Genomic DNA, 26,219 nt, shown 5'->3' on the forward strand with positions numbered 1-26,219 from the left:
TTCCTGATGAGATTTACCCTGTGCACACAGACTCCAAAGGCACCTGGAGCCGGACTGTGACCAGGAGCCAACTAAACGTCTTGGATAATTAGGTTTACAGCCACCTGCCTATCTCAAAGGACGTTAATTTTAAATGGACGAGGAATTCCAGCCACACCCTTGAACTGACCTGGCAAAGGGTGGAGACGTTCTTTTCCTCTGGGTATTTTTGAAAGAGAAAGAGCTTTGAGGCAGAAGCCTGTTTTTCTAAAATTGTGTAGCTTTGAAATAAAAGCCTTCTTCCCTCGTTCACCAAAATTCTGCCTCAGGAATTTATGGGCAGTGGGCGGCAGAACCCCATGTGGCTCTGCAGTAACAATAGTGACTGAAAACGTTTCATCTGTTAGTTTACTCCCCTTAAAATTTAATTTCGTCTTTGCATTTAAATTTCTCATGCAGATTTTTCATGAGTTCTTCAGTGGAAACTACCTATTCTTTATATTCAGCCTCTTCCCCCCCCCNCCCCCCCCCCCCCCCCCCCCCCCGCAGTGATCTCAGCTCAGCAGGTCAGCAGGTCCTCAGCTAACCCTGTTTTGTTCAACGTCTTTTCATTGTAATGTTGATGAGATGCTGTAGGAACTTAACTCTTGTTTATTTCAATTAGCACATGGTAAAATAGGTTTTGTTATACATCAATTCCCTGAAGTTGCAGAACCTATCAAAAACATTAAGTGAGGATGGTACCTTAGCCGCACAATGGAATCACCTGTGCAGTTTTGGAAACTACTATTGGCTGAATCTGAAAATGTTCTGGGAGGCCCCAGGTGAAATTAATGGACATCAAGGCTGAGTTCTACTAAGTTCTTTTCTGCTTCATTATGATTTGGTATAATCTTCTCCCCACTATCTGTTAGGTGAAAAACAATTAGAACAGTAAAAACTGAAAAAGGAATATTGGATCAGATATTAGAAAACTGATATGAAACTACAGATCCACAAATGGAAAGAAGACCTAAAACATCGTTATGTCTAAATCATAGAAGTATACCTGAAAAATGGATTCTCAGTGAAAAAAGGGAAGCATTTTACATAATTCACAGCAATTTTTGGTCTCTTTTTACAGCTGCTTTACCAATATCCTAAACAATATAAGTACCTAATAGGTGTTAACCTCTCTTGCCAGTTGAGGGGAAAAAAAGACAAATACAATTTTCTGTCCTTATATGCCTTCCATAATTTGGGGGGTAAGAACTACTTTTTCACTACTTATATGTTTTTTTTTCATTTATACTATCATTTAGGACGATACTAATATTATCTTACTCATGAATCTGAGTACTTCAAGATTAAGATACTGAATATGAAAATGATTTGCTAATACTAATTCCACTCTTTAAATACGTAAGTCTTTGTAACCTGAATAACCTCTGTTTTAATGTACTCTGCTATTCTAGCCGGCTTGTATGAATAGCACTCCTCTGTTCATACGCATCTCAAGTTCAATCATTTCTCTATTCTTCCTTACTCTGAACTTTTGGCTTATTGAACTGAAAGAGAACCTTGAATTTTGACAAATATTCACATATTTTCTCATACAATTTTGTGACCTATGTCTATGAATCTTGTCTTGATAACATATGTTATATGAATTTCGAATTAGGACTTTATTTTTTCTTTATAACCCCTTTGATTCCTGGCATCATTCTGGGCAAGTGGTATATATTAAATAAGTATGACATAATTCATTATTTTGTCATTAAACTAGTTACATACATTTAGTATGAGAAAATAGAAACATTATAGAAGCATAAAATGTAAAAAGCCTACTAAGTCCTGTTCTTCTGAGTAATTGTATATGAAGAGTTTTATCTTCCAGTTTTCCATTGGTATACTCCCATCTATTGAATTTACCATTTCTTTTTTAAAAATGAGCTTATTCTTTAAATAATCTTACTGTTTGTCATTAAATATCTTAGCCTTTTTTTGAGGTTACTATACATTTTTAAGCTAACTTAAGAGCTAAGAAATGCCATTAATATTTCTATCAAATGGAAATATGTCCACAGTATGAGGTTTAATTGAAATTTATAGCTTGGTATAAAAACAGGATTTTTAATGTTGCACATATAATATAAAAATAAAATAATATTGAGAAAAATGCAGCAGCATCTTTTAGATTAAAAGCAGGCAGAGCACAAAGGACGTTTCTTTCTTTTTTTTCTCCTGATCTAGCTGTCCTCTTGGTTTGCTTTTGTTTTAGGTGTGATTGTTGATAACTGTGAGTTTGCTGTCCTTTCACTGTTCATATTTTTCATCTTCTTTTTCTTATGTAAGTCCCTTTAACATTTCATAAAATAAGGGTTTGGTGATAATGGACTCCTTGAACTTGACCTTATCTGAGAAGCACTTNGAGCTAAGAAATGCCATTAATATTCCTATCAAATGGAAATATGTCCACAGTATGAGGTTTAATTGAAATTTATAGCTTGGTATAAAAACAGGATTTTTAATGTTGCACATATAAAAATAAAATAATATTGAGAAAAATGCAGCAGCATCTTTTAGATTAAAAGCAGGCAGAGCACAAAGGACGTTTCTTTCTTTCTTTTTTTCTCCTGATCTAGCTGTCCTCTTGGTTTGCTTTTGTTTTAGGTGTGATTGTTGATAACTGTGAGTTTGCTGTCCTTTCACTGTTCATCTTTTTCATCTTCTTTTTCTTATGTAAGTCCCTTTAACATTTCATAAAATAAGGGTTTGGTGATAATGGACTCCTTGAACTTGACCTTATCTGAGAAGCACTTTATCTGTCCTTCCATTCTAGATGAAAACTTTGCTGGATAAAGCAATCTTGGATGTAGGCCTTTGGATTTCATGACTTGGAATACTTCTTTCCAGCCCCTTCTTGCCTGTAAGGTCTCTTTTGAGAAATCAGCTGACAGTCTGATGGGTACTCCTTTGTAGGTGACTGTCCCCTTATCTCTTGCTGCTTCTAGGATTCTCTCCTTCATTTTAATCTTGGCTAATGTAATTATGATGTGCCTTGGTGTGTTCCTTCTTGGGTCCAACTTCTTTGGGACTCTCTGAGCTTCCTGGATTTCCTGGAAGTCTATTTCCTTTGCCAGACTGGGGAAGTTCTCCTTTATTATTTGTTCAAATAAGTTTTCCACTCGTGGCTGTTTCTTTCCCCCTTCTGGTACCCCTATAATCCGGATGTTGGAACGTTTAAAGATGTCCTGGAGGTTCCTAAGCCTCTCCTCATTTTTTTTGAATTCTTGTTTCTTTATTCTTTTCTGGTTGGATGGTTCATTCTTCCTTCTGGTCCACTCCATTGATTTGAGTCCCAGTTTCCTTTCCATCACTATTGGTGTCCTGTGCATTTCCCTTCATTTCAATTATTTTAGCCTTCATATGTTCCTCTAATTTGTGACTATAATCAGCCAGTTCTGTGAGCATCCTGATTGCTAGTATTTTGAACTGTGCATCTGAGATGTTCACTATTTCTCGGTCGCTTAGAGTTCTTTCTTCTCACATTTTGTGTCCTCTCTTTCTAGACCTGAACTGATAAAAAGCAGTTGAATTGGCCTTTTTTAAATTGGAATATGCCCTTCCCATGTCCATAGGATTAAGCAGAAGCTCAGATGGTTACTAAGACCAGAAAGCAGGGAATATTATATACGCCCAGTTTTTTTTAAAAAGTGCTCTTTACAGAACGCTTACAGACTTATTATGTGAAGAAATCAGGCAGTGCAGAAGGCAGTAAGTAGAAAGAAAAAGTTGTCAGAAAGCTAAGTACAGAGCAGTTAGAAGTTCCAGGTCTTTTCTCTTATTGAAAATCATCCAGCAACAGCCTTTTCTTACACTCACAAGGCACATAATGTTTATTCTATAGGTAAATTGAACATCGATACACTCCAGGTGCAGGAACACAAACCCCTGGAGGAAGCTTGAGTAAGTTACCTATTGAAAACCAGAGAACTAATTTAAAACCTGCATGTCAACTGTGGAGTAGCAACCCTTTTTTGGGCCCAATTCCTGCAAAACAAGAGAACAGATTTATACCCTACGGGAAAGACATGGGCAAAAGCAACTCCTAGTTCACAATTGGACACCAGCTCAAGGTAATGCCAAGTTTAAGTTGACACCTGAAGACTGAGCAGTGTGAAGAGGTCTTCTCGGGGAGATGGGAGGGGCAGAGGAGGGCAATAGGGATGACTGAACACCTAGATGTTTAGGAAGTTTAAATTTGACAAAATTTTTGATAGATGTACAACAGAACTATTTGAGTATTTGGAAGATAATAGTGGAAACCAAATTCAGATAAAACGAAGAAGGAACTGTAAGAAGAAACAACTAAACAATACAGAAAGGCTAACTGAGAATTGGGAGTTAGAGTAGAAATAAGGAAATAGGTGTGTTGTTTTTCATTGTAAGTGTTTTTAGGTTTTATTTCATTTTTTAAAATCATGCATTTCTACCATTTTGAAACAAGGTAATTTGAAAACAAGTAACATTTAAGGATTCAGAGCTATAGTGTGGTTGGCAAAAGAGATAAAGCATAGGTAATTTCCCAGTTTCCTTCAGTCATAGATGGTATTTATTGATCATCTATAGAACCATATTCTTCCAGAACACACATAACTATATGAGAAAATTTATTATTTGGATAAGACATGTTATTTGGTAAATACTAAACTCTCTTTATATAGCTTTACATAAAATAACTGTGGCTGAAAGAAGAAATCGTAAGATAAAGTAGCAATGAGGTAAATGACTTTTGGTAGGAGTGAAAAAATGTAAGAAGAAATAGGTAAAATCAGCTTCTCAAAAGGTGGCTATCAGTTACAGAACAGAGGAAGAATAAAGCAGAGCAAAGAAAAGGAAAACTGGAAGTCAAGCATGAGTAATTTGAACATTTAGATTTTGAAATGAATTACAACACACGATGGGTGTTACATAGCATAACTTTAAATTTATAACACACAGATGAAAATACTAATATATGTTATTGAAAACATTGCCCTCAGAGCATAATTTATCTTTTACCCCATAGCAGAGAGTAGCAGCGTATTTATCAAGGCTGTTGTAATGCATTTACTAACCTACCATAGAGTTGTGGGGGAGGGGGATCTGTGACCAAGATTTAGACAACAGAGGTGATTAGAAGTGATATGAAACACTTCCAAGTTTGTCCATGAAATCTTCCAAATGTTTTCCGGCAAACTCCAGTTTCACTTGCTGATGATGAGCACTGAGACCAGGGAAGCCCTCCGCTGAGGACGGCAGAGCCCCAGGGTGGAGCAGACCTGTGTCCGTCTATCATTGCCACTCTGAGATCAGTCAAAGATGTTCATTTAGACTCTGCCTGAGTGAAAGTAAAATTCTGTTACACATGGGTCATTATACATTTTTGACCTGTGTGTTACAACGACTAATATATTGTAACTAACACATTCTGTATAAGTGAGATGAGGTGTGGGGTAAGCTGGTAATATCAAAATAAGGAAGGTAATTCTTTATAATTGATATATTCAGTAAAGAAGCATGCAAAAACACTGGAAAGAAGAAGAAAGTGTTATCAAGTTACCGAAAATAATCCAATAAATCATTAAGACAAATTACTAGAAGGGAGATATTATGACTCAATGTGATATATTTGTTACCACACAACTGCAAATAGTACTCAAGGAATGTCATATGTAATGTCTCCACCTAGAATTATAATATTATGCGATTGGTCTTCTTTCCCCTTAACCTTGCCAGTTTTTACTTTTATCTTTTTCTAATGCATAGGGATTCTTTATGTGGAGAAAAATTCTATTTATAAATATTAGGTACCTTACATTTGTTATAAATATTTTCCAAGTGTGTCAATTTAACTTTATTTTTAGTGGATCCTTAATATTAATCAAATAATACATATTTACTGAAGAACATTTAGAATTAATAATAATAAAATAGTGGTTAAATCAGCCCTACAAAGAAAGTCCAGAACAACATGGCTTCACTAGTGAATTGTACCAAATATTTAAACAATTAATAAATTATTATTGTAATAGCCTTTTTAAAACTGAGATAAATTTCACATGCAACATTGCATAAATCTGAGGTGCACAATGTGTTGATTTGATACATTTATGTATTACAATCTTATCATTACCAGAACTTTAGATAACACCTATATTGTGTCACATAATTATATTGCTTTTTAGTAGTAAGAATATTTAAGATTTAGTCTCTTGCCCTGGCTGGTGTGTCTCAATGGATTGAGTGCTGGCCTGTGAACCAAAGGGTTGCCGGTTTGATGCCCAGTCAGGGCACAGCCCAGGCCCCCAGTCGTGGGTGCATGAGACATTTCTCTCCCTCTCTTTCTCCTTCCCCTCTGTCTAAAAATAAAATAAATAAAATATTTAAAAAATATTTAGTTTGTTAGCAATGTTGAAGTATGTAATACAGAATTGTTTCAACAAACACTATGCTGTATGCCGTATCTCCAGAAGTTACTCATTTCCTACTGGCAGCNCAAAATAAGGAAGGTAATTCTTTATAATTGAGATACTCAATAAAGAAGCATGCAAAAACACTGGAAAGAAGAAGAAAGTGTTATCAAGTTACCGAAAATAATCCAATAAATCATTAAGACAAATCACTAGAAGGGAGATATTATGACTAAACGTGATATATTTGTTACCACACAACTGCAAATAGTACTCAAGGAATGTCATATGTAATGTCTCCACCTAGAATTATAATATTATGCGATTTGTTTTCTTTCCCCTTAACCTTGCCGGTTCTTTCTTTTATCTTTTTCTAATGCATAGGGATTCTTTATGTGGAGAAAAATTCTATTTATAAATATTAGGTACCTTACATTTGTTATAAATATTTTCCAAGTGTGTTAATTTAACTTTATTTTTAGTGGATCCTTAATATTAATCAAATAATACATAGTTACTGAAGAACATTTAGAATTAATAATAATAATAAAGTGATTAAATCAGCCCTACAAAGAAAGTCCAGAACAACGTGGCTTCACTAGTGAATTGTACCAAATATTTAAACAATTAATAAATTATTATTGTAATAGCCTTTTAAAAATTGAGATAAATTTCACATGCAACATTGCATAAATCTGAGGTGCACAATGTGTTGATTTGATACATTTATGTATTACAATCTTATCATTACCAGAACTTTAGATAACACCTATATTGTGTCACATAATTATATTGCTTTTTAGTAGTAAGAATATTTAAGATTTAGTCTCTTGCCCTGGCTGGTGTGGCTCAATGGATTGAGTGCTGGCCTGTGAACCAAAGGGTTGCCGGTTTGATGCCCAGCCAGGAAACATGCATGGGTTGTGGGCCAGGTCCCCAGTAGTGGGTGCATGAGAGGTTTCTCTCCCTCTCTTTTTCCTTCCCCTCTGTCTAAAAACAAAATAAATAAAATATTTTAAAAGTATTTAGTTTGTTAGCAATGTTGAAGTATGTAATACAGAATTGTTTCAACAAACACTATGCTGTATGCCGTATCTCCAGAAGTTACTCATTTCCTATTGGCAGGTTTGTGTCTTCTAACAACATCTCCCCACTCCCCACAAACCCAGCCCCTGATAACCACCATTCTACTCTTTGTTTCCATGAGTTTGGCCTTTTTTTAGATTCCGCATATAAGTGATACCAGACAGCATTTTTACTAAATTTATTGGGTGACATGGGTTAATAAAATTTTATGGGTTTCAAGTGCACATTTCTATGATAAATGGTCTGCATATTGCATTGTATGCCCACCACCCAAAGACAAGCCATCTTCTGTTGCCATGCATTTGACCCCTTTTACATGCTATTACTTCCCCACCCATATCATGTCATATTTGCCTTTACCCGGTTCATTGTACTAAGCATGATGCCCTCATGATCTGTCCATGTTGTTACAAAGGCAGGATTTCCTTCATTTTCATGGCTGAGTAATTTTTTGTTGCGTGTATGTGTCTGTGTATCTCACTCTTCTTTACCCATTCATCCACTGACTGACATTTAGGTTGTTCCCATATCTTAGACTTTTGTGAATAAAGCTGGAATAAACATGGGCATTCATATATCTTTTTCAATATACAGTTTTCATTTCCTTTAGCTGTCAACCCAGAGTGGAATTGCTGGAACATACAGCGGCTCTATTTGATTATTTTTTCCAACTTTAGTGACACTAACTTTAGTTGAGTTCTGATAACCCACTACCATTGGACCAGCCTGATTATTTTTCAAGGAACCACTACACCATTTTTTCATAATGGCTGCACCAGTTTGCATTGCCACCAGCAATGCACAAGTGTTCTTTTTTCACACTCTCTCTGACATTTGGTATCTTTTGCCTCTTGATGATGATCATTCGGACAACTGTGAGGTGACATCTCATTATGTTTTTGATGTACATTCCCCTGATAATTAGTGATTTTTGACCATCCCTTTATGTACCTGTTGGCCTTGAATGTGTCTTTAGAAAAAACTTTTTTCAGTTTCTCTGCTGATTTTTAAATCAGATTGTTTGTTTGCTTGTTTTGTTGTTGACTTTAATGAGTTCTTCGTTTATTTTGGATACATATCCCATATAATATAAATGGCTTGCAAATATTTTCACCTATTCCATAATACTTTTTATTGGATTTTTAACTTTTTGCTAGGACATATTGTTTTAACTTTTCCATGTTACTGTTTATTATTTTAATAAAATTTTTCTTGAGGACATAAGTGTAAAACTTAAATCTTATCTATTTTTTATAAATATTATAAAATACTGTGGAAACTTACATTTACTTATTCATTCAGAAATAATCTAATATTTACCAGCAATAGTCAGTCTGTTACTAGAGTTACAATGCTGAACAAAAAAATGAGAGTTCCTGTCCTCATAGGACCTACAGAGATGACAATAATTGTGTTAAAAATCACTTGAAAGCATTTTGTAGGTGTTATGAAGCAGTTACTCAGAAACTAGATAACAAATATATAAAATAAGATTTGGTCATGTATAGAAGCCTAAGAAATTATTTCCCGAAGATGTACTGGTTGAACTGAATTCTGGTTTTAATAAGAAAGTATCCTATAAGCAAATACAGGGAATGGGGGGCAGTGGTTCTACACAGAGGCTTAGAATAGATGCATCATTTTACATTCATAGAAACAAAGAGATGTCAGATTAGACTAAAGATACATAATACAGACAACAATATCAGGCAATAAGGCTAGAGAAATTTTTTAAAAAGACAGGAAGCCTGTAAGCCATGGCATTTATGTGACCTTTCTTCAAGAGCGTCAAGAAAATGTTGAAGAGTTTTAAGAAGAAAATGTATGTGATGAGGATTCCTTCTATGTTGCTTGAGCGGGGTACAGTGAATGGGTGAAGCTGACAGCTAAGTTCAGAAGAAATGGAGGAGACTTGGCTATGGGGGTGTCAGTCATGGCTTCATCATGACATGATGAATTTGAAAATCTTTTCAGATACCCAAAGAGATATACTAGGTAGGCAGTTAGATTTAGAAAGGCAGTGTTTGGCCCAAAATTATAAATTACAAACAATTTGTACATAAATAGTGATTCAGTAAATAGGATGAGATTCTGTAGAGAAAAACGTGCACTGTTAGAAAAAAAAGTGCCCAGGATTGAGTTTTAAGGAATTCCAATGCTTAAGTTTAGAGAAAGGAGGAGGAATTTGCCAATAGGCTAGGGGAAACCAAGAAAGTAGAAGGACTTCCAGAAGTGTAAAATGACATGGTGTTAAAGAAACACAGTTTTCAAAAAGACAGGCATTGTCACAGTACAGAATGCCTTTTCAGATATGTTAGGTACTAAAATATGTTAGTTTTCAGTGCAGAACCAAATATATAATTAAGACAGAAATTCACTCATTAAACTACTAATTCTGTTAAATGTTACATATGCTACTCTATGTCAAACATAAGATTTTAAGTATCATTTTTAGTGGATAAGTGTTTCCTTACATAACAGCCCCAGAAAGTTCCACGCACACAAACTGCAGTTTCACTGTATATGAACTTCACTGCCACCAGAGGTTCAGTCCTGTCCCTGGGTCACTGAAATAATAGATGCCACACTCCAAGGTGAGTAGAGAAGCTATGATACAGGATTTATGATGAATGAAATCCAGCTAGTAACAAAATCCTTAAACCTTCCCTCACAGCAAGACTATGAGTTAGAACTTGTTGGAGATTAAAGAAAGTATTCTGATATCTCCGAATGTTGTTGGTGTTTCCACTTTATGCTAAGTGAAAAAAATATGCTGTAAGTACACCTTCTCTCACTTGGAGAAATTCATAAATGATTCCTATGGTTTTGAGGGAATAATGGACTGTGTGTTTACTTCTCTCTAGAGAATCTAAAAGGTAAGTGTTGGTCAGCCCTGGCTATTTTGAAAATGGAGCTAAAGAGGAGTCACTGTATTGGGATAGAATTGACCTTCCAAAGTATTTCAGAAGAAGAGGGAGAGATTTCTATGGACAAGATGTGGGCCACAGTGGTGAGGGGTTTAAGGTCTGGTTGTCACCTGGAACAGAGGAAGTTCCTCAGCAAAATTGAAGTAGAGGCACCGCTGGTGCTTAGTGGCTTAAGTAACAGGATACTCAGCAAGGGAAACAGAATTCTTCCTTAGATTTCACAGGAACTTCAGGTTTGTGAGCTCCAAGTAAAAAGTCAGATTTCTATTAAGTTCCTACAAAAGGAACCCTTAATAAGGAATTAGTATTAAACACCTCTTATAACCAAAGAATATAATGTTACTTAATGTGAATATTAGTCAAATGGAGACTTCACTTCCTATTTTCTCACCTGTCTCTCCATTAAGCACACCTGAAGGGCTTAAAAATAATAATGAGTATACTGGGTGGGAAATGGATGTTACAATTTATGCTTCTGCTTATCAATGCTGAGGCCAACCTGCTTCTGTTCACACAACTACAACTATGAATGAAGTCTAAAGGCTTTGAGATGATGCTAGACTGAACTAGACATATTGTTTATTACTTGACACTGTTATCTTTCCTGGCAGTGACACAAAAATTATGGAACTCATGCTAATTTTTATCCACAGGCAGCAAAGCATCATTCACACAGAATAAATGTAAAGAGATAGAGACAGTAGAACATAAAACTGCTTTTGCTTACAGCCCTTGAGTTCTGTTGCATTTATAACTACTATGAATAAATAAATATATCCATTTGTGCATTGCCTCGATAAATATTAGAAATTATATTAGCATTCTAATACCTTTCTATTATTAACACATTAATATTGGTTGCATAGTTTAAAAGCCTACTATACATATTTTTTTCCAACATGTGTAGTTAGTAAACTACAGCCCATAAGCAAAACCCAGGTCACCACCTGGTTTTGTAAATAAAGTTTTATTGGAACATGACTATATTTGTTTGTTTATGTATTCTCCACAGCTACATTTTGGCTATAAAAGCAGAGATGAGCAGTGGTAACAGAGACTATGTGGCTACTAAAATCTAAAGTATTTACTGTAGAGAATAGGTCTGACAACCTCTTATCTGTAGCAACATTCCACATAGCCTCCAGAATCAGGTGCAAGAGCAACTTCATCATGTTATGTGATTTTTTTTTACTCAACAGCTGATTTTCAAGTTGACAGTAGCAGATTGATTTTTAAGGAAAACAAAATATGTTAATATGTTTATGAGTATAGCATGGGTTCATGAATTCCATAATTGTCCAATTATGCATCTTGCTTACAAATATTAATGTTCCTTTCTTTCATGTTTGTTGTAAAGACATGCCAGTATAGTACCACTACTCAATTATACTCTTATTTAGAGTAGAAAGGTTGATGTGTGAGACTTAATATACAGTAAGCTGCAATAATACAATATACATGTAAAGAATAGGACTTAAAAATACTTTTCAAATATATCAATAATCTTTCTATTAACTATTAATCTGATAACTGGTATTGTTACTGAACAGAGGTCCTGGGGGGCAATACTTGGCCTACTGAGGGATGCCAAAAACTGCTACAGAACAACAGGGCCTCTCCCAAGGATAGTATACTAATACCTACTGGGCTCATCTGTCCGCCACCAAAGGAAAGACATCTCTCAATGCCAGAGATCTGTGAAAAGGAAAGGAAAGGTTTATTCAAAGCTATACAAACTTAAAACAGTGACCCAATGTCCTCATAAAATATCAAAGTACTTTAGGATAACCACAGATGCCCACAGCACTTCCCCCCTGCCCTAATTCAAGGTACTGTATCATAGGAAAAGAAGCACATGTCTGTGTTTCATGCCGCTGGCAACATCAGCTGTGTCGCCGTCCAGGCAGGGTCTTTAATTACTCCAAAGCCATGTGTCACCTTCTCATGGTCTACTGGCAAAGAGTTCTTTCACCCTTCTTCCAGGCAAAGTATCTCCTGCTTCCCAGGCCACACGGCCAAAGGGAGCATCCAAAAGCCGGGGCCTCTTCTACCAAAGCTGCAGGGGTTCAAACTCTGCCGAAAACCGCATGACTTTCTCCAATGGCTGCCAGGTCTGGGTTCAAATCCCCATGCCAGTCCTCCTCTGCAGCCCCACCTCCAACTCCTCCCACAATCAGCCACACCTGCCAGGACTCCCATACCCTCCCAGCTTCAGTGGGCTGCCACAGTGAGTCTGGGCAAACATGGCCCCATGGTGTGGCGTCAATCAACCCCAAGCCCCCACGCAGGTGCTGCAACTCAGGGGACCAACCCCCAGTTACATCCTGGGTCGAAGCCACTCCCTTCTCCCTGGCTCAGAGCATGGCCACAGCTATTCAACATATCCACGAAACCAGTCAAGGGTTATAGATACATTAAATGACCATTCCAGAGGTCAGCCGCGAAACTGTCGCTGAACAGCCGCAAAACAACTCCCAATGGCCCCGCTCTATTTGTCCCCTCCCCCTGGGAGGGTGAAGACATCTTAATATTTCCTGGAAACCCCGAGTTCCAGACACCATTCCAGATCTTTTTTTGAGGCCCCCCTCCTGACTGCACCGTTACAATATCGCAATGAGTATTTACCATATAAAACAGCAACAACATTAATGTTGCAATCTTTCAGTGACATATTTACAAATACCTAACAGAAGTATGTTTCAATGACACTGAATATTCAACATATTATGTAAATAATGCCCATAGAAAAAATTAAATGGGCACATAAAGCATAATTTAAACTCTAATTAAAAGTAATATATACACTCTTATGTTTATTACAGCTATATTTATAGTAGTTTAAATATGAAAGCAACTGCACTGGCTGGTGTAGCTCAGTGGATTGAGCACGGGCCTGTGAACCAAATGATTGAGGTTTGATTCCCAGTCAGGGCACATGCCTGGGTTGCAGGCCAGTTCCCAGCAGGGGACTCACGAGAGGCAACCATACATTGATATTTCTCTCCCTCTCTCCTTTCCTTCCCCTCTAAAGATAAATAAATAAAATCTTAAATAAATAAATAAATAAATATGAAAGCAACCTAAGCACCCATCAGTAGAGGAGTGGATAAGGAAGTGGTGAATATATTTAAAATATTACCAGCTGAACCAGAATGGGTGGGCCTAGAGTGCATGATGCTAAGTGAACTATGTCAGTGAGAAACACAAACACCATATGATTTCACTTATATGTGGAATCTAACAAACTATGTAAACAAACAAAATTAGAAACAGACTCACAGACACAGAGAATGTATGAAGGTTGTCAGAGAGCAGGAGTGTTTGGAGAACTGGTTAAAAAAGATGAAGGAGATGAGAAGTACTGATTAATAGTTACAAATCCGTCGTAGGAATGAATGTAAAGCATAGGAAATGTAATCAATAATATTGTAATAACTATGTACAGTAACAGGTGGGTACTAAAAGTAATGGAGGGAACACTTTATAAAGTATATGGTTGTCTAACAAGTATGCTGTACACCTGAAACTGATACAAAATAATATTGAATGTAAACTTAATTTAGAAATATTTTAATAATTTGTTTCCTACAAAATACAATTAATAAAATAGAAGACTTTAAAATAAATATTTTAGCCCTGGCTGGTGTAGCTCAGTGGATTGAGCACGGGCCTGTGAACCAAAGGATCGTGGTTCGATTCCCAGTCAGGGCACATAACCTGGGTTGCAGGCCAGTTCCCAGCAGGGGACGCACAAAAGGCAACCATACATTGATGTTTCTCTCCCTCTCTCCTTCCCCTCTAAAGATACATAAATAAATAAAATTTTTAAAAAATATTTGAAAAATAAATAAAATAAATATTTTGAGGAAGATAAACAACAAAGATAATTTTATTTGAGTCAAATTATAACAAAAATGAAGTAAGTTTGAATAACAATAAAATAAAGAAATAGAAAACATTAGATATAAAACATTGTAATTGAAATTTAAAATGTAAATTAAATTATGTCTAGATAGGAGACATTAAAAATGGAATAGTGTATTGAAAAATCCATGAATTCATGCAAAATATAAGGTAGAAGGATGAGGTTAAGACTCTAAGATGTTAACAGAGGTAGAAAATAGCTAAAGATACTCTAATTTTAATAGAAAGATAGAGATTTGAAAGAATGAAAGAGAAGTTTTATTTAAGTAAAAAGTTTTAAAGTGTTCTTAAACTCAGAGACTTATACACACAGATGTTTATTAGAAAAATGCATTTCGACCAGAAGAAAATTGAAAGCAAAAAGAGGTATAAGGGAGAAGCTGTTTGTTCAGAATTTTAAAATAAAAGATTATAAATTAAACTATTTACTAAAAATACATGTTACTAATCCTTAAAATATGATAGTAAATCTCTGAAAATGTTTAATTACATGTACAGAAAGGTTATGTTGTTATTTATTGTCACAAAGAGAAAAATATTCAATAAATGTAGGCTTTGTCATAAAAAAAGTATAATTATATCCATCCTCTAAATGTGCAAACACTGTAAGAATAGAAATATACTTTTAATCAAAGTGAAAAAGTGATTTTGGAAGTTTTACTTTCTCAAACCAAATGTATGAAAATGAAAAAAAGAAGAAAAAACAGAACATACAAATGAAGATGACAAATTATAACAAATTTTAAGTGAATAAAATGATTTCTTAAAATAGTTATAAAATAAAGCCCTGGCTGGTGTAGCTCAGTGGATTGGGTGAGGGCCTGAGAACCAGAGTATCATGGTTCGATTCCCAGTCAGGGCACATGCCTGGGTTGCAGGCCACTTCCCAGCAGGGGACGCATGAGAGGCAACCATACATTGACATTTCTCTCCCTCTCTCCTTCCCTTCCCCTCTAAAAATAAATAAATAAAATCTAAAAAAAATAATTATAAAATTATCTAAGAAAAATCTCCAGTTATTATATGTTTCTATTATGAAAAATATACATACATGCACACACACACATTACTGATACAAAATAGATGAAAGCAGTTACATTATGCATACACAAAATAAAATATAAATGTCTATATTAGCGATATTAAGCATCTTTTAAGGAAAACACATTGAGGTGGGACAACTGTAACCAAACAACAATAAAAAATTTAAATATAAAAAGGTAAATACATTGGTAGAGATAATGATAGAAGCTACACCTTTTTGTGTACCATCAGTTTTTATTAGCGCTTATGTATTTACTTTTTGAAAGTATATTTATTGATTATGCTATTGCAGTTGTCCCATTTTTCTCCCCTTTATTCCCCTCTTCCATGCACACCCCTCCCACCAGCATTCCCCCACCTTAGTTCATGTCCATGGTTTGTACATATAAGTTCTTTGGCTTCTCCATTTTCTATACTGTTCTTAACCTCCTCCTATTTTGTACCTACCATTTATGCTTCTTGTTCTCTGTATTCTTTCCCCGACTCTCTTCCTGGACCCTCCCACCAATAACTCTCCATTGGATCTCCATTTCTGTGATTCTTTTCCTGTTCTGGTTTTTTGCTTAGTATTTTTTTTAATTGTTGTTCAGATACAGTTGTCTCCATTTTCCCCTCACCACTCCCCCGCCCCACCCACCCCCACCTCTCAGCTTCAATCCTAACCCCCTTTGGCTTCATCCATGTGCACTGTATACATGTTCCTGGACAGCCCTTCCCCCATTGTCCTCCATTATCTCTCTCTGGTTACTTTGCTTTTTTTTTTTTTTTTGTAGGTTCAGTTGTTCATGGTTGTGAATTTGTTGTCATTTTACTGTTCATATTTTTATTCATCTTCTTTTTCTTAGGTAAGTTCCTTTAACATTTCACATCATAAGGGCTTGGTGATGATGAACTCCTTTACCTTATTTGGAAGCACTTTTTCTGCTCTTCCATTCTAAATGAAAGCTTTGCTGTATAGAGTCATCTTGGATATAGGTCCTTGCCTTTTGTGACATCAAATACTTCCTTCCAGCCCCTTCTTGCCTTCAAAGTTTCTTTTTTTTAATTTTATTTAATTGTTTTTCAAGTACAGTTTTCTGTCTATTACTCCCATCCCATCCCAACCCACCCCTTTGTCGTCCCCCCTCCCTCCCATTTCCACCCTTCTTAGTTGTCATCCATGTATCCTTTATATTTGTTCCCCTGCAAGGTTTCTTTTGAGAAATCAGCTGATATTCTTATAGAAACTCATTTGTAGGTAACTCTCTCCTTTTCTTTTGCTACTTTTACAATTCTCTCACCTTTCATCTTGGCTAATATAATTACGATGTGCCTCATGTGTGCTTCCTCCAGTCCAACTTCTTTGGGACTCTCTGAGCTTCCCAGATTTGCTGGGATTCTATTTCCTTCACCAGATTGAGGAAGTTCTCCTTCATTATTTCTTCAAATAAATCTTCAATTTATTGCTCTTCCTCTTTGCTTTCTGTTACCCTTATGATTCTGATCATAGCCTCCCCTCATTTTTTTAAATTCTTCTTTCTTCATTCTGTTCTAGTTGAATATTTCTTTCTTCTTTCTTGTCCAAATTGTTGATTTGAGTCTCAGTTTCCCTCCCTTCATTGTTGATTCCCTGTGCATTTTCTTTTACTTCACTTTTTATGGCCTTCACTTTTTCTTCTATTTCCAACCACACTCAAGCATTTCTGTGAGCATTCTGATTACCAGTGTTTTGAACTTTGCATCTTATAGGTTAGCTATCTCTTCATCATGTAGTTCTTTCTTGGAGTTTAATCTGTTTTTTCATTTGAGCCATATTTCTTTGTCTCAGTTACATCTTGGTAGATACACAAATCCTAAGAAGCAATAAATTATGAACATACATGGACTTGATAGGAATTAAAAATTCCACTCTCTCTCTCCCTGTCTTCTTCAAACACACACACACACACACACACACACAGAGGTGATGATCGGTGCTGTGAAGAAAGACAAAGCAGAAGAAAGAGGACAGAGTGTGGGAAAAATTAAGGAGCTTGCCATGTGGGTTCTAGGAGAAATTTACAGGAAGAGAGAATAGAAAATATAAATGTCTTGAGCATTTCCAGTTTTGAATTCATCTTTATACATGATTTGTCTTTTACACATTTTAATTCAACATTTTCCTCATTAAATCTGTTTCTGGGTTCACTTGCACAATCTTGATTACACTTTAGTCCTACAGAACAAAGAATGTAGCTACATGATATAATTACCCTTTAGTATTTGAAGGAAAAGGGTGATTACTTTAGAATTCAGGCCTTTTAATGATAATCAACTTTATATTAAATATATATTGGTGTATACTGTCTCAAATACATTGTTTGAAAAACAACATGAATAAAATGAAATTATGTATATATAAATGCATATGTTTGTATGCTTAACAAAAGTTTCATAGATAAATTATTAAGGATACCTAAACTTAATGTTTCTTACTGGATACCTTTTATATTTTTTGCAAGATACTTGCTAACATTTGTGAGTCTATTTTAAAATACTCATCACTTTGATGTTACTAAACCCACTACTTTAAATTTACAGTTAATAGTTGCCGCCGCCCGCGGCAACAAGGTGTTCGCGAGGTGAGGCGATGGACTTAACTTAATTAAAATAATGGAGAGGTCCAAGTGCTCTTAGTGGCAAATGGCGAGTTTATTCAAGGAACTGCTGGCTTATATGCAGAACTACAGTGGCCTGAGAACAATGCTGTTTTACAAAAGTTTGTACATTCCCGAAGTCTATCAAGAGGGCAAGATGTTCTCACATCCTGAGAACATTAGCCCACAGATAGCAGTGTCCTCAAGATTATCACTTCCTTGGAACATGACGTACATGCCAAGACCTTGTTCTCTCCTTCAAGGCTGAGAAGGAGAAGGTCCGGAAGATGTCAAGATACCCGCCGGCTCCAGGGACCAGAAACCAAGTCCCGCCACCGTTTTCACAGTGGGGGCTCTGTCCTTGGTTCCCTACGGCCCGGTGGGCTCCCACAAATAGTAGTGAAATTCTCTACTTCTCTAGTTTTGTCATGTGTCTATAATTTAAATGTGTATGTATTTATGTTTTGGAGGAATGAGGTGAAAGCAAATGATAACATTAAAGTGTCACAAAAGAAGTATTGGTTGAATATTCATTGAAAAAGAAAGGCTCAGCAACTGTGTCTTACATCTATTACATGATGGACTCTAAAAATATGCATTAAAAAGCTACAGAAAAGGTATACCCTAAAACAGCAAAAAGTTTTAACATTAATGAAAGGAAAAATATGATTTTTTTCTGTTCTTGAGAAATTGTGTTATATTTTAAAAAGTGAGTTGTATAGTTAAACACTGGAGAAATGTTTGATGATTATTTACAAGCCTATACACTTGTATAACCCTAACTCCAATGACTACCCTTTACATATCCTTACAGTGGATCACCCTCCTCCCTGAGGTGAAATCAATCTTTGATTTTTAGTCCTATAGACATCCCAAGAGCCATAAAATTACTGGGCCATATTCTATCTATATGTTGACTTTTATAAAATTGTCAAGGAGGTGTTTTTTTTCTTTTACCAGCAATACTTCCATTCCAGTTGTTAGGTATCTTCTCCAATGTTTTTTTTAATCCTTTTAAAATTTAGCCATTCTGATAGATTTTTAGTAATAACTCATTTTGGTTTAATGGCAGTTCCCTGATGACTGGTGGTGTTGGGCATCTTTTCACATACTTATTGGTCAATGGCATATTTTCTTTCATTAAGTGATACTCCAAATGTTTTCTTATTAGAAAAATTGGATGCATGAGCTATTTTGTATATTCTAGATATGAGACCTTTCTAATAGACATGTATGTATATATGTGTGTATATATGTGTACATGTATATATTTTTTTCTTCACAGCTGAGTCTGGCCTATTTTGATAAGTAGAGACTTTGAATTTTAATGATCTCACTCAGTTCACTCTTACTTTAAGCTTAGTATTTGTGAGTTTTTTCCAAAAATGACTTTCTTACTCTGTTGTCAATACTTTTCATGTTTTCTTTTAAACACTGCAATTTTCACTTTCACATTTAAATCTATGATCTAGTCCTGTCAACTTGTATATAGTATGAAGTAGAGATCAAAGTTTTTTCTTTTATGTGGACCTGGTTCTAGTAGTATTTATGAATATCTATTTCCTATGCTTTTATTTGCATCTTTGTAAAAAATCGTTTTACTGTATATACATATATTTAATTCTGCCCTCTCTTCTACTGACTATTATGTAGTCTTAAAGGAATTAGACTAGACAATAGTCAATAGAACATTTTTATGTTTTAATTATTATAATTATATAGCAAAACTTAAAATAGGTAGTGTGAGCTTCTAAATTTATTCTTATCAAGATTATTTTAATACATTCATGAATTTGTATAACTATACAAGTCTTATTCATATGTGTATTTCTTTTAAACAGCCATTAGGGTTTTAATTTAAATTACATTAATATTACACATCAATTTATGAAAAACTGGATGTATCTGCAATACTGAATATAATAACTATAGTCATTGTATATCTGTTTATTTATTATTTCTTTATTAAAACACTTTTACTGTTATTCTATTACAGTTTGTCCCAATATTTCCCTCCTCTGCCCATCCTACCCTTCACTTCCACAGTCAATTCCCACGCTGTTGTCCAAGTCTGTGGGTCGTTTATTTATGTTCTTTGTCTAGTCCCTCCCCCTCCTTCCCATGATCCCCCTCTCCCATCCACTCTGGTCACTTTCAGTCTGTTCCATGTTTCCTTTGTTTAGATCATTGTTATTTTCTCATTCATGTTTTGTGGTTTTAAGGGATCAAATTTTGTATATCGTTTGTCATATTTTTTATTATTTTAAGTATTTTTCTACTATTGTAGCTAGAGGTTTTTATCAATTCACATTTTTTGTTCATTAGTAGAAATTTACTTGATTTATGCATATTGACATTTCTTCATGTGCCCTTGTTGATTTAACTTATTAGATCTAGTAGATATAAGGTATATTTCTTTATATATTTTACTTAAACAATCATGCTTTCTCCTAATAGACACAATGTCCTTCTCCCTTTCTGCTATTTATGGTATAAATTTTTCTTGTTTATTGCTCTGAGAAGGAAGAACCAATGTTCAATTTAAGTAGAAGTGAGAGAAGATACCCTGATATTTTTGTAATGTTAGGAGGAAATTCTTAAGGGGAAAGGTTGTCAAGGAACATGTATAAAAGACCTATGGACAAAGCCAAAGGGGCGTTGGATTGAGGGTGGGGGATGCGGATGGGCAGGAGAGAGTTGTGGGGGCAAATGGAGACAACTGTACCTGAATAACAATAAAAAAGAAAAGAAAAGAAAATTTTAAAAGTGCAGCAAAGCTCTGGCTGGTGTAGCTCAGTGGACTGAGCGCGGGCCTGCGAACTACACAATCGCAGTTCGATTCCCAGTCAGGGCACATGGGTTACAGGCCAGTTCCTGTCAGGGGACTCACAAGAGTGCCCTGATATTTGATATTTCTCACAAGAGTCCCCTGATATTGATATTTCTCTCCTTCTCTCCTTCCCTTCCCCTCTAAGGATAAATAAATAAAATCTTTAAAAAATGCAGCAAAATATTAGGAGGAAATCAATTTATATTTTACCATTAAGTATGTTAATAACTATATTTTTCTAGATAAGGTTTCTCACTTTGAGAAAGATCCCTTTGTTTTTATTTTGCTAAGAAATTTTATTGTGAACAGATAAAGATTTTGTAAGATATTTTCCTGTATCATTGAAATAAATATTAATGTGAAGAAGTAGGTGTTTTGATTTTGGAATGTTGAATTATTTTTACATTTCTAATAAAATCCTCTTGATTATATGTCTACTTTTTAATATTTGTGAAATCATTTTGATAATTTCTTAAGAATTTTGGTATGTATGTTTAATATATCACCTGGTAAATTTTATTTTTTGTAATATCAACAGAATATCATATTACAGTTACAATAGGTCATGAAACATGATGAAACGTTCTTCCATCAGCCATTTTGCTGACATAGTTGTGAACAATTGATTTCAATTTTTTGTTAAATGTTTGATAATAGTCACCACTGGTGCTTTGGAGTCAGAATGCTCCCCATAATTTTTTAAAAATTACTATAAATTTATGTAATACATATGTCTTGTAAGGTTTTCTACTTCATATTGTATCAGTTTTATGTTTATTAATTTTAAGTATGCTGTTCTTTCATTTTACTTTTATTTTTAATTAGACTTATTGTGTGACAATGCTTACTAAGTCTACATTGGTTTCAAGTGGACAATTTTATGACATATAGTCTGTATATCGAAGTGTGCACCCACGACCCAAAGTCAGACCCTCTTCTGTCGGCACACGTTTGAGCCCCTTTCCCCTTTTGAACCTCTCATTCCCCTTTCCTATGGTTACTTGTGTCTACACGTTTGTATTTTTTTCTTGTATTTTCAATTGTTTTTGTTTTATATCCCACAAATGAGTGAAATCTAATGTTTTTTTTCCTATTTTTCTATTTGTCTTATTTGGCTTAGCATGATATTCTCAAGATCCATCCATGTCATTGCAAATGGTAGTATTTCATCTTTACTTATGGCCTAGTAGGATTTCATTGTATATATGCCCCACATCTCCTTTACCCAATCACCTAATGAAAGATACTTCATTAATTTTCATGTTGTGGCCACCATGAATAAAGTTGCAATCAACATGGGGGTGCGTGCATTTTTGTAAATAAGTGTTTCCAGTTTGGGGGAGTAGATATCCAGGAGAGGAATTGCTGAGTCATATAGTAACTTTATTCTTAATTTTTTCAGGGGCCTCCATATTGTTTTCCATAGTGGCTGTACCAGATTAATTCCCACCAGCAGTGAATGAGGGTTCCTTTTTCTCTACAACCAAATATGGTTTAACTTGTCTTGTTGATAATAGCCATTCTAATAGGTGTGATTTGTTATCTCATCTTTGTTTTGATTTGCATTTTTCTAGTAGCTAATGATGGCTGTTGCATGTTTTCTTGGGAAATGTTTCTGTACAGGTGTTCTGCTCATTTTTTTAATTGGATTGTTTGTTTGGTGTTGAAGTACATGAGTTTTTTTATATATTTTGGATAAGATCCCCTGGACAAAACTGTTGTTTGCAAATATCACCTCACATTTAGTTCATTGTCTTTTTATTTTGCTGTCAGTTTCTCTCTCTGTGTAGAAGCTTTTAGTTTGATATAGTCCCATTCATTTATTTTTGCCTTTACTTCCCTTGCTTTTGAGGTCAAATTAATAGAATCAGCTTTAAGACCAAGGTCTGTAAGTTTAGTGCCTATATTTTCTCCTATGTAATTTATTGTTTCAGGTCTTACATTTAGTTATTTGATCCATTTTTGAGTTGATTTTTGTAAAAATTTGAGTTTATTTTTGTAGACAAAGAGTGTTCTAGTTCAAGTCTACAGCTGTATCACCCTGAACACACCAGACCTCATCTATTGCCCTTTCATTTGTTGTTGACTGTCTCAAAACAAAGTTGTTCATATTATTCTCTTAACACCTTTTATTTGTTGTATTTTCAATTACAATTTACATTCAATATTATTATGTATTAGTTTCAGATATACAGCATAGTGGTTAAACAATCATGTACTTTAACAGTGTTTCTCCTGATATTTCAAGTACCCACCTGGCCTTATAAATAGTTATTACAATATTACTAATTATGTTAATACACTAAATTTTGTAAATATGCAATCATAGCCTTCTGTCAATCCTACTATTGAAATTTAATTTTATTTCTTTTATTTTCTTGAAAAGTCTTGTGAGGGATTTATAAATAATCAAGTATTCAAATAACTAACATTTGTGATTTTCTCGGTTCTTCTTGCTAGGGAGAGAAAAATTGTCAGGGTGAGTTCATTACTGTTGCATTTTGGGATCTCCCACACTTTCTGAGTGTCCACTTGCCACCCACCTTTGCTAATAAAACACCTGGATTTTCTTCAACCCAGGTAATTGTTCAAGTGACCACATCATGGACCTGTCTGCGCTTACACGATGTATTTGCCCCAATAAACCTACTGACACTCTCTGTTCATCTATAAATGGCCTGGGTTGGCTTTATTTTTGCTTGTAGTGAACAATGCTCTTTGAAAAGTCTTAGAAGTAAAACTTTATAAATCCTTTATATTATAACAGGAAGTAGCTCTTAACATTATTNAGAAACCTGTACTTGAACAAGAATTAAATAAAAATTATATTAAAAAAAAAGAAAAGTCTTAGAAGTAAAACTTTATAAATCCTTTATATTATAACAGGAAGTAGATCTTAACATTATTTTTAACTTTTCTAAAACAATTTTTGTTTTCAAATTTTCTCTAATAAATATAAATTCTCTTTAGCTGTTGAACAGAAATTGTGCTTCTTAAAAAAATAAAGGGGTATTACTGAATTCTGAAAAACTCACTTAATATATCTGTTTTCCTCTACTTTCTCTTAAATAATATCACATATTTGTTTTCTTCAAAAGTGAAGCAATAGCTATGAGTTTGTCAGCTTTTTTCTCAGTGTTCTACACTGAGAAATAAGAAAACTTCATACATTTACATTTTTCTTTCTTTTCAGTTGTCTCCCTTTTATTTGTAGACTAATTATGCAGTTAGAATAAGCCAAAGAGGGCATAATTGAATTTGCCAGACTAATGTACTAATTGTGCATTACTTATATTTCTGATGGATTTTTACCCAGGCAGTTAGTCTAATAAAGTAATCTCTAATTTTATGATTCAACCAAAATGAATAGGCATCTCTGAGAACTTTCTGATATTAATTTTCCTTAGAGAATTGCTGCTTTATGAAGTTTTCTGTGGTATTCTTATTTTTGTAAAGGTATTTGTTGTGATGAAAAGAACAAAAATACATAATAATTATATGACTTGTGCTTGAATTTAATCTCCGTATTGAGTTAACCTCTGCATTTTTTTCTGTGTGAAAATAATCCTATATTAAATCTGCCTTCTGTGCTGAAGGAAGTAAATGTGATAATGATTGCAAGAGTATTTTTATAAACAGAGAATCACTGTATAATTGATCTTATTATTTAATATTTAGTCCATTATACTGCTATCCTGTATCTAGGGCTGAGTAAAAAATGAAAATAAAAATAAAACCTTGCCATGTAGCTGTCTATCGCCTCAAGGTAAATCATAAATGAGCTGAATGTTATTTGTCTAGAGCCAGCTGGCTGAAAGCCTAAAGTGAGTTAGTGTTTCAATTTTGTCATGAGTATTTAAAGAGCACACACATTCACACACACACACTCACACACCTGGGCCCCACATTGTAAATTCTATGATGCCAATTGCACAGGCTTGGCACAATCGCTAAGTAGAGCCACTATGAAAAGGTCACTTTTACGTGTTCCTTTAGAGCCATTAAAGACTAAGCATCAGTTACATACCTTGCCTCGGCTAGTAAAAAGGTCAAAAGTTGTCAAAAGGCATACCTTTAAATTAAAAACGTAATTATGTTTCCTGAAAACTACAGGTCTTACTTTCATTTGAAAAAGAAAACCGGTATTTTTTTTCAAAGAGCAAGCACCACAAAACCACAATTTTTAAATACTTTCATGCTTTTTATCTGCTATGCAAATTATTTATAGTTTGGGGAAATAGTGTTAGCCTAATTAGAAAAAACAGTGATTTAATTTTTAAAAAACTGAGTTATTTTCATTATAAGGGGGATATGTTTATTGTAAAGATTAGATAAAATATAAACTTATTGTTTTTAAGATGTTAATTTAAATGTGAAGATTTAAATATATTCACTTTTAGGTTTTATAAAATTGATCAAATGATTAAATTAAAGCAGTGAAAATATTTAAGCATTTCTGAAAAGCAGAGAAAGGTGTCGTCATAATCCCAGATTACAGTATATTTCAGAGTCAAATTATATACTACTGATTTTTCACCTTAGAATGAAAGTGCTTACAATCCTGATTCAAACATATAAATATCAGGGTCATTACAAATATAACTGGCTTGTTTCTCTGGATGAATAACCAACAAATACTGTGAATCCCCAACAGCAGCCTGAGTAAAGAGACCCTATTCACTCCAAACATACTTATCAATGGAGTTGTATTTTTAACTAAGATCATGATGCTAAAGTAGCAGGGACTAAAGGCAAACGTGGCCAAAACCATCTATGTGAGAAAGGTTTTTACCAGCAACCTGAATGATTGATCCAACTGCTAACCAACTTTCTAAAATTTTCCCTTGCCAATGTCTTGGGGACATATGTTAAATAAAGCAAGAGCATAACTACAACAGTTTACTTAAAGGGGTTGTCCTAAAATACGAACAATAAATAAACCTAAACACAGAAGGGAACTCATTGTCGCTAAACCCCTCTGCCTCAATGTCTTCCCTAATTGTGAAAGTTACTCAAAACCACAACTTAGAAATATATCAGAGGAAATATAATCTATGCCCTTCTTTTGAAGATGAAATATTTGTTCAGGGACTAGCAGTCTCTGATAAGACTCATGGTAGATCACTTTTGTGGGAAAAATATGCTTCCGTCTATTCAAATGAGCAAGCAAAGAATAATTCCTGGATATACTGAAGCATGTAGAGATGGAGATATATTGAGAAATTCTGAAAGAAACGAGGAGCAATGTACCATCAAAACCAAGATGGAAAACAAAAACCCATAAACACACACATGCCATACTGTTTGCAGCCTTGGTTGTTCCCTGAGTGAAATTTGAAATGAGTCTTGAAGAAATTTCGGAAAGAGACTATTTCAGATT

Source organism: Sturnira hondurensis, unplaced genomic scaffold (assembly GCF_014824575.4).
Source record: "Sturnira hondurensis isolate 20B ecotype Veracruz unplaced genomic scaffold, ASM1482457v3 Scaffold0015596, whole genome shotgun sequence".
Classification (NCBI taxonomy): Eukaryota; Metazoa; Chordata; class Mammalia; order Chiroptera; family Phyllostomidae; genus Sturnira; species Sturnira hondurensis.